The following is a 10,957-nucleotide window of genomic DNA, read 5'->3' as shown; positions in this document are numbered from 1 at the left end:
TGTGGCTGAGGTTATGTAGGATTACTTGGGGACATGGCAGTTTAGCCTACTTGCATTAACATCAGAGTAATTATTTGTGTTCTGTATGTAAGATGAGCAGTAAAATTAAATTAAATTAAATTAAATTTATGCATTTAGCAGACGCTTTTATCCAAAGCGACTTACAGTGCATTCAGGCTATCAATTTTTACCTATCATGTGTTCCCAGGGAATCGAACCCCCAACCTTGCGCTTGTTAACACAATGCTCTACCACTTGAGCTACAGGAACACAAGAAGAAACAAGTATTATACTACAGGGCTGTTGAATGCTTGAATCTGATTGGCTGACGAACGTTCTGAGGTGTGCAATTATTTTCTGGGAAACGCACGGCGAACGTAGTTCCAGGCAGCACTCCTGACCGCATTACAGTTCCATATCACTTCTCATAGTAAAACTGTCATAACAGAAATTACATGAATAACAAAAACAACAACATGACAGACAATTTTCCGAAAGTAAATACACATAACATTTCTCACTAGTGAGGTAATAACAGCGCTGTTTAGAGACACTGCTGCAGAACACTGTTGAGGGACGCACAGAGGCATTCACACAAGCTCTCTCTCTCTCTCTCTCTCTCTCTCTCTCTTTCTTTCTCGGTGTCTCTCTCTCTCGCTCTCTTCTCATAACTTCATTAATAACTGCATTAGAATGCTATCAATGGCTCAAGCCTCCATTACCAGCTTTAAAATGATGTTTTGGAACTGGCAAAAGAGGCTTTAGACGAGATGCGGGAGAGATAATCCTACTCACAATAGCGATTTAAGAAAAAACAGGATGAATCCCTTTAAATATATCATCTGATCGATGTCTTGAGGTGTGGTAACCATAGTATAAGCAGAATAATTGACAACGGGCTGTTGAATTATTAGAAAAATAATGCATTATTTCTCTAATAATGCAACAGCCCGTCATCAATTATTCCTTACTTAACCCATTCTTACACAAAATATACCACTTTATGTCATGGGGACTCACATGGCACCGAACGCTAGGAATGACCCTAGTGCTGGAGCGAGAGATGGGTTAATGCAGGAGAACGTGCAGGAAACGTCACCGTGATGAACTTAAACCAGCCTGCAGTGGTTTTCTGCTCTGGTCAGCTGTTCACCTAGGCATTTATTTGGCCAGTGAACACATTAGGTAATGAAAACATTGTTTGAACATTGATTTGAATGTTTCTAAAATGTTGAAATGTCCAGTTTTCTTTTTGGGATTATAACACTATTTAAAGGTTACAAAAAAAATTCTTATGACATTCTTACAACTTTATTTTCACCCAAAATATAATGTTAAGTGAGTTTTAATTTTTATAATATATTTTTATAATATTTTTCTAATATTCTAAAAAAGTTAAAATGTCCAGTGTTCTTGTCATGTTTACAAAGGTAATGTTTCTTAAAAGTTCTACTAATTTTTATTTTTGCCCAAAATATAACATTATTTAAACATCTTAATTATGTAAGAACATCGAAATGTGCAGTTTTCTTGTCAAGATTAGAATGTTATATTATGGTTTTCTAGAACATTTCTTAGACCTTATCGTCACAGTTTAAGTATTTCTTTTTAATATTCTAAGAATGTAAAAATGTCTTGTTGTAATCAGAAATTTAAAGGTGATTAAATGTTTCTCAAATGTTCTGCTAATTTTATTCTTGCCCACAATAAAACATTATTTTAACATTTCTTTTTTATATTTTAAGAACATTAAAATAAGTTTTCATGATGTGATTGTAATGTTATTTATAGGTTACAAAAACATTTCTTAGAACGTTCTTTAAGTACAAATAACACCATAAGGACGTTTTGAAAACCCTGATCTCAGAATGCTTTCTCTCAGTGTTATGAGAGCGTATATCAGTGAGAACGCTCCCCGGTAGCTGCTCACCCACAGGTCCAGATGTGATGCGCAGGATCCGGGGAAGGAGTTTCTCCATCAGGCCTCACTGCAGCTGTACCTGTAGCTCCATCTTCTTTGTTGTGGTGCTTTGTTGAGGGTGTTTGATTAATTTTTTTTTTAAGTTGGATTTGTGTGGAGATTTTTGATGAGATTGTTGCCATGACAACTGTTTCCAAGAGCGAGGCAGAGGCTCAGCGAGATGCAGAAGATGAAGCGTTCAGAGGGCAGGTGAGCGAAAACCAGGCCTGTCAGGAGATGGAAACTCTGGAACTGTGTGTGTGTTATATAAATATATATATATATAGCTTTATATAAAGAGATGGGTGATTATATCTCTTATATAAGCGATATAATAATGTGTTTTTAATCTCATGTCTTTAGGGTTCACAGATCACACAGATTGATGTTGCATCTTCAAGACATTGGACTTGCATCTAATGGTGAGAAAATCCCTTCTTATAGGATTTTGCATACAGGTCAAAGGGGTATGATGGTCAATTTTATGATTTTATATGGTTAATCAAACAAAATAATAGTGTTAAATTGACAAATTGTGCAATTTGGAAACAGAATCCTCATCCTCTTCTAGTTTGGACCGTGTTTCCAGCATCATCTCAGACTCTCCACATTCACACAGCCGCAGACTCAGCTCTCAGTCCTGGGTTCCAGTTATTAATACACTTGTGTTCACACACAGTTCAGATATATTTGAGAGTCACAACCGCATTCTAGAACCAAACTCTGATTTTCAGCGAAGCATTGCTGTGTGAAGAGAACACTCCAGATCATACAGTAATCATTCTTAGCCGCTGCTCTACAGACAGACTGGACGACACGCTTCAGATGGGTCATATTCATAGCAGGACGATCACAAACACCTAACACAACTATCTGATTTTCAACAAGATGTTTGTTTATTGTGATCATTAATAGATTTAGTTATAGATGAAGCACCTACCTTAATTTTAAATTGCAAAAAGCTGATGATTTTACTAGTAACGAGGGATTTAGGCACTCCTAAAATAACTCTGAATCAGGATTTCTGCAATAAGACTTTGTATCTTAATTTTGCATCTCCAGTAAATGATTTAAGGATGTTTAGATATTTGTATTGCAAAACAAGACTTTATGAATTTAAGGCTTCTTGCTCCAATTTAATACCTTTTTAAGGCTTTAATTTGTGGATGGCCAAAAGAAACCCTGTGAATAATCAATAATCAACTGGATACAGATAAAGAAGAAATATTCCCAAGTAATTAGCGTGAACTGCATTTTCAATTCAATTCAATTCAAGTTTATTTGTATAGCGCTTTTTACGATACAAATCATTACAAAGCAACTTTACAGAAAATTAAGTTTCTACAATATTTAGTAGTAGCTTATCAGTGGTGACTGTCAGTTCATGTGCATATGGCAGAAATGTTCAGAAAAATCAATAAAAAGACGTAAACAAACAGACCGATTAACACTATTAACAGCAATTTTGCAATCAAACTTATAGCAAAATGTGGTAGTTCTGTATGTTGTCTCTGGGTTAGCATCATCTGAGGTCCTCTGAGGGGCTGGCATCATCTCTTCTCAGGTGTTCTGGATCCAGACTGGAGCTTGTGTAAAATCCTAGTTACCACGGGATGTAAATCCCAGCAGAAACAGAGAAACAAATAGAGACATAATTAGCGTAGCTGCTGTTCCAGCCAAGTAAAATTAATTTGTTTTAAAAAAGATTGATATTTATATTGATGATTTTATCATTTTTGTATGCAGTTTAGTGTTGTATACAGTATATTCAGATCATATTGGCCAAAGAGGTGTGTTTTTTAATCTAGATTAAACAGAGAGAGTGTGTCTGAACCCCGAACATTATCAGGAAGACTATTCCAGAGTTTTGGGAGCCAAATGCGAAAAAGCTCTACCACCTTTTAGTGGACTTTGCTATCCTAGGTACTATCAAAAGTCCAGTGTTTTGTGACCTTAGGGAGCGTGATGGATTGTAGCGTGGTAGAAGGCTAGTTAGGTACGCAGGAGCTAAGCCATTAAGGGCGGGCCTTATAGGTAAGTAATAATATGTTGTAACTGATACAGATCTTAATAGGTAGCCAGTGCAGAGACTGTAGTATTGGGGTAATATGATCATATTTTCTTGACCTGGTAATGACTCTAGCCGCTGCATTTTGGACTACCTGTAGCTTGTTTATTGAGGATGCAGGACAACCAGCTAGCAGTGCATTACAATAGTCCAGTCTAGAGGTCATGAACGCATGAACTAGCTTTTCCTGCATCAGGAACAGTTAAACATATTTTTCGTAGCTTGGCAATGTTTCTAAGATGGAAGAATGCTGTTTTTGTAACATGGGAAATATGATTTTCAAAAGACAAGTTACTGTCTAATATAACACCCAGATTTTTGACAGTAGAGGAAGTAACAGTACATCCGTCTAGTTGCAAATTGTAATCTACAAGATTCTGTGTAATGTTTTTTTGGTCCAATAAGTAATATCTCTGTCTTATCTGAATTTAATAGGAGAAAATTATTGGTCATCCAATCTTTTACATTTTTAACACATTCTGTTAGCTTAGATAATTTTGAAGTTTCACCTGGTCTTGTTGAGATATATAGTTGAGTATCATCAGCATAACAGTGGAAAAACTAATCCCGTATTTTCTAATGATATTACCAAGGGGCAACATACATATTGAAAATAGCAGAGGACCTAGGACAGATCCTTGTGGCACTCCATATTTTACTGGTGATAAATGAGATGACTCCCCATTTACTATAAACAAAGTGGTAGTGATCGGACAGGTAGGATCTAAAACCATCTTTAAAGCCTGCCTTTGGATACCTGTATAGTTTTGTAACCTATCTATGAGTATGTCGTGATCTATGGTTTCAAACGCAGCACTAAGATCAAGTAAAACTAGCAATGAGATGCAGCCTTGGTCTGATGCAAGAAGCAAGTCATTTGTAATTTTAACAAGTGCAGTTTCTGTGCTATGATGGGGCCTGAAACCCGACTGAAATTCTTCAATAGAGATCATTTTTTTTGCAGGTAGGAGCACAATTGAGCATACACAACTATTTTTCTAAAATTTTAGACATAAATGGAAGATTTGAAATGGGTCTGTAATTTGCCAGTTCACTAGGATCGGGTTGTGGTTTCTTAATAAGAGGCTTAATAACCGCCAGCTTGAATGGTTTTGGGACGTGACCTAAAGATAACCGACGAGTTAATAATATTGAGAAGCGGTTTTTCTGCTACAGGTAACAACTCTTTGAGTAATTTAGTGGGGTACAGGATCTAATAAACATGTTGTTGGTTTAGATGCAGTAATAAGTTTATTTAGCTCTTCCTGTCCTATAGTTGTAAAGCACTGCAGTTTATCTTTGGGTGCGATAGATAAACATAAAGTATTAGACGCTGTGTAGAATCTACATTTGTTATCGTATTTCTGATGTTATCTATTTTATCAGTGAAGGCGAAAATTCAGAAAAGTCATTACTATTTTAACTGTGGGGGATATTTAGATCGGGTGGCGTCTGGTTATTTGTTAATCTAGCCACTGTGCTAAATAAAAACCTTGGATTGTTTTGGTTGTGTTTCTATGAGTTTGCGGATATGCTCGGTCCTGGCAGTTTTTAGAGCCTGTCTATAGCTGGACATACTGTTTTTCCACACAATTCTAAAAACTTCCAAGTTAGTTTTTCTCCTGCATGATTTCTGTTCTCAGGAGAGACGGTCTGCAGTGACCCAAAGCAGACAGGACAGCGCTGAATATGTAGCAAGTATTAATAAAGTTATAAGAAGGGTTTGTCCTCACATTAATATAATTGTAACGGATGTTAGTGGAAGTTGCGAGAAGGTTCCGGTGATCTGTGAGAGTGTTTCTGGAGCAGGGACACAATGAGGCGGTCAGGAGACACTTTGAGGACAGTGACGGTTGTTGAGGAAAGATCCGCTCTCTCTCTGCTTTTACTCTTAGAGGACAATGAAGGCTCTTCTCCCAAACTCTCCTCTCTGGTTTTTCAGAAATGGAAGCGCAATTAATGGCAACATGAACGATGTCCTACTTTTTGCCTCCGATTTGGTGCAGAAGAGGGAAACGTAGGAACATTCCCCAAGATGGCGGCCCGAAAGCGTCGGCTAGGTCGGTCACGCGGCTCGTCCAATTATAGAACGGCTGTGACAACTGGGGGGTGAAGATGGAAACTCTTCCTCCGATGCTATAAATCAAAGCAGGATGGCTTATTTTCAAGGTGAGATGTTGAGGAAGTTCGAGAGTCAGGATTTTGTGGGAACTGGAGCACGGACGAATCACACGGGAACTTACCGGAATCACAAATACGGCACATCTTAAAATAATCAGAGCACATCTGCACATTGTACATGTAGTCAGTACATATAGAAATATATTTCTATAGCGCTTTATACAATACAGATCATTGCAAAGCAGTAATAAACAGGAAAATAACAGTCAATGTTGCAGAATTCATCTCTAAAGCAGCTCTATGGAAGACAATAGAGTCATTATTCAGATCAATTCAGCTCAGTTTTGTTCTCATCTGATAGTGTCAGTGCAGTTGAATCCATAATTTTAATGAATATTAATTGTTTTTAAACCCAGCTGTGAAACTGTGACAGAAGAGCACCTGTAAGGATGTTTTGTGGTGAGAAAACACATCACAGGTTAAATCAGTTTAATGTCCAGGAGTATGAATAATTCTCTCTGACTAATGAGTCTTACAGCAACACTGGGTCAGAACCCCCAATTAAACACACGTGTGATCTCATTTAGAGATTTCTGTGTGTGTGTGTGTGTGTGTGTGTGTGTGTGTGTGTGTGTGTGTGTTACTGTGTGTGTGTGTGTGTGTGTGTGTGTGTGTGCAAGTAAGTGTGTGTGTGTGTGTGTGTGTGTGTGTGGTGTGTGTGTGTGTGTGTGTGTGTGTGTGGTGTGTGTGTGTGTGTGTGTGTGTGCGAGTAAATGAGTGTGTGTGTGTGTGTGTGTGTGTGTGTGTGTGTGTGCGTGGTTCTAGACCAGTGTAACTGGGGGGCCCACTTGTGCTTTTAGGGGGCACAATTTTAAAATTCATCTTAACCAACTTAAAGTATTATTCATTCAGTCATTTTTCACCATGTCATGCATCACTGCAGTCTCCAGAAGTAATCTATAACAATTACAACTGAAAGGAATGTTTCATCATGTTTCATTTATTTGACAAATAATTTTGTATTTTAGTGTCGGGCCATCATGCTCTCATTATTATTTTGAGGGGGCACAAGTGAAGGGGGGGGGGGGGGGGGGGCCACACAGCATCCACAATACCACTGTAGAACTGATTTAGACATCACAGAAAATGTGAATGGTTTCCACTACAAATAACCATTACAAACATTACAAACCATCAAAGTTTAACCATTAAAACCATTTAACATATTCTATTAGGATTTATTTGTTTAAACAAGCCACTAATTACCATTGCAGTTTCCAGTAAAACCAATACAAGTCCCATTATAACCAGGAAAACCATTACAAATTTTGTAATGGTGTCTATTGTTTTTTTTTTTTCCAGCAGGGTTTTATTAATTTTTTTTATTTTTATTATTATTCGAAATATTCCCAAAATATATCATGAAATCTCTCAATTCTAAATGCATTTTGCACCTTTATACAGTAGAAAATGTCAGTTGATGTATAATGGGCGATGGGCAAAGTAGCCAAATATTTTGCATAAAAATCCATCTTTTTACTTAAGTACCAGATATGGATGTCATACCATAAAATATTTTTAATACGACCGACTTTGTATTTAATGTCAATTTAATAAAAACAGTGCAAGTTACTCATTAGTCTTTAACACTTTCATTGTACAAAAAGAGAGCAAAGAACCTTTACATTATTAAAGAACATTTTCACTTCAGTCCAGCGAGTTAAAAACTCCCATAATGATCTCTAATCTCTGATAATATCGCGTGACGAAACAGCGTGTTTCAGCGATGACTCACCTGGACGCCTCTGATTGGTCTTTGCATTCATAAGCTCAACAGAATCGTATATTATTGGTTATAATGCGCAGTGCTTTAGAAAGGTGTGTGTCTCTGGCTCTGTGCCAGCCAGCGAACGCAGATTTGAATTTAACAGCTGGTGATGGTTTTCTTTTATACATAGTTCACAGGACAAACTGCGCATTTCAAAATTGTTTGGTGTAATATGATTCCAAATTGGGTGGGTGGGGGGGGCCTTATTGACAGGGGGCACTGTGTGTGTGTGTGTGTGTGTGTGCTGCGCGCCCGCATTCTTCACTCTGACAGCAGCGCTGCATGTGTCTGGCTCCTGTCGGTCCCTCATTACTGGCCCTGAGCTCAGAAACAATCGGCAGGTTTGGAACAATGTGCGCGTGCCCTCGAGCCGCGGCCTACACGCGCGCCGCGGATCCACACGAATAAATCAAACCGAGGTGAAGGTGTGTGAGACGCTGTTACCGGCTCAATGTATGGCTTCCTCAACACCAGCTCCACGCGTCTGTTAATTAGCACCCAAAGCTGTCCATAAAGAACGCCGCGCATCTGAGCGTCAGTCACACGCTCGAGTCTGATTAAAAGCTGCGAGTCTTCATATGTGCGCACAGGACTGCAGGATTTGGAACTTTCTGTTTCCAGATGGTGTGTTTCCATCGGCGTTCCAAGAGCGAAACACAAAGGTGTGCTGGGCTTTGGTCGCTACGGCTCCAACAATATTCATTAAGTCTCGTGTAATAACGGCAGCGAATGAAAAGCCTCGGAACAGATATTTTGATTAATAGATTCGGAGGCTTCCGACAGCACTTCAACGCATAGGATTCTATTTGCGGTTCTCTGCAGAGGAATGAGAGAAGAAGTGTGATAAAATGATAATTAGTGTTAATCTGATACCATTGCCTAGCAACAGACCATAGGCTGTAATAATGGAGTAATGGCTTCTATTTTTGGCCTCTCTGTCTTTCCAGCTCCTGCCGCCTATTTTTCTTTCACAAAGAGAGAGAGAGAGAGAGAGAGAGAGAGAGAGGAAGCTAATGGTCAGAACAGTCCTAATGGATCTGAGTTGAACAAACCGACCGCTAAAATATAAGACACGGTCCCACGTCGCTTATTCACGCGAGACCTCGAGCTCGTGCAAATTGCCTGTCAATGAATACAGGTGCACGGTGTTTCAAACGCTCCCCAGCGACGCCGTTCAGCGGCCCTTCTGTTCAACACACAACGCGTTTGATTTCCAATCTGTTCGAAGGCAGTTTCTGTGCAGCGAGGCTCGTCTGATCGCGTGTTGACATCAGCAACCATCACACTGAGATAAACTCACCAAACCACACCAAACTCCGCGTGTTATGAATCGAAAAATATCTTTGAAATGCACATTTGTTTAGATTGTAATAGTGTGTTTTACTGTACTCTTAATGACTGTTTGATTAAGAAAAACAACTATACATTTGCATAAAGAAACGATAGTAAAATAAGTCCGAAAGGGGGTTTTCAACTAGTATTGGTTCCCCAAAGAACCTTTAAGTGATCAGTTTTTAAGAGAACCATTTTTTTAGTGTGAAGAACATTTTAATATTCCAGAGAACCCTTTATTTTTATTTTTAAGAGTGCTGAAGCATGTAGCACCCCAGCTAACAGAACGTTCTGGCAGTGTTCTCTCAAGAACAAACGTTCTTCCAGCAGTGTTAACAGAACGTTTTTCAGAGTCATCTGCTCTTTAATAATGTTCAAACAAAAATATTATTCATACATAATTCATGGAATGTTTTATTTCCGAAACATTTTAGTCGGACGTTCATGTAACGTTTTTGGAACGTTACTATTTGTTTCAGAACATTCAGAGAACATTCAAAAGTAACGTCTGCAGAATAATGGAATGGAATGTTCCCTCAATGCTTGCATAACCAAGAAAACACTTTTAAGAACATTTTAAAAAGTGGACGTTCAGCGAACATTCAAAAATAACATTTTCATAATGTAACGGGAACGTTAGCAGAATGTTCTTAGCAGGGTTTTTGTTAGCTAAAACATGCCAGAAACAAATATGGGAACAATAATGTATGCTAATATTGAGCACAAAAACCAAAACAAAACAGCATCATCAGCTTTTTCAATTACCGATGCATCGAGCGAGTGTAAAACGCTGATGCATGTATGGAACGCTGCTGTGTTGTGTTGCCAGCGCACTGCAATTAAAGCCTCTCGAGTCCTCTAACGCTGCAGCACAATGTGCTGATGAATAAAAACGCTCCCAATTAAATCATAAATGACGAATCACGTTCATTAAGAGCGAGCACAAGCGCGCGCACCTTTGGTTTTTGACCCCTGCCCTCCTCTGACCCGCGCTTTCTGCGCTCGAGCTCTTCAGTCCCGCGCGCGCGTGCTTTGAGAGGCGTCGTGGGCGGACGCGCGTGGGCTTTTCAGCTCGATGCTGGTTTGATTCTCTCTGAGTGCCGATCGGGGAAAACGCGCTTCTGGGGTTCAGCGGATGACTTTCGCTCACAAACACGAGCGCGATCGCGTTCTGTTTCCTTCTCATCTGTCTGCGCGACGCTCCAGCAGTGAAGTTCATTACACCTCATTGCGCTCGGGGGGTGATTACCGGTTTTAATAACTCACAATTACTGTAAGGCTTCTTTTGTGCTGCCCACGTATATTAGGGAAGGGCCCGACTGCGCTCCTCAGATCTCCCGGCGGTGCGCGTGATATTTACGGGAAATCTCTGCGCTATCGATCTAATGGACTGCTGGTCTTTGAGGCTGAGAAAATGAGGCATGGATTGCTTTGGCCCCAAATGTCACTGCAAACAATTTAGAAGGATGCATGAGAGCGTGTGACTCTCCTCCATTGAGATCAGATCAGACGCGCTTATAACGCGTGCGCTGCTGCTGCTGCTGCTGCTGATGCTGATGTGTAGATTATATTTCAGCAGGTTAGAGATGCTTCACTTCGATTCGTGAAGGCTTTTGTTCCTCACAAAGAATCGCGGGTTGTGTGCTTC

This window comes from Cyprinus carpio, chromosome A9 (genome assembly GCF_018340385.1).
Source record: "Cyprinus carpio isolate SPL01 chromosome A9, ASM1834038v1, whole genome shotgun sequence".
NCBI classification, from domain to species: domain Eukaryota; kingdom Metazoa; phylum Chordata; class Actinopteri; order Cypriniformes; family Cyprinidae; genus Cyprinus; species Cyprinus carpio.
Note: the sequence above shows the minus strand (reverse complement) of the source record.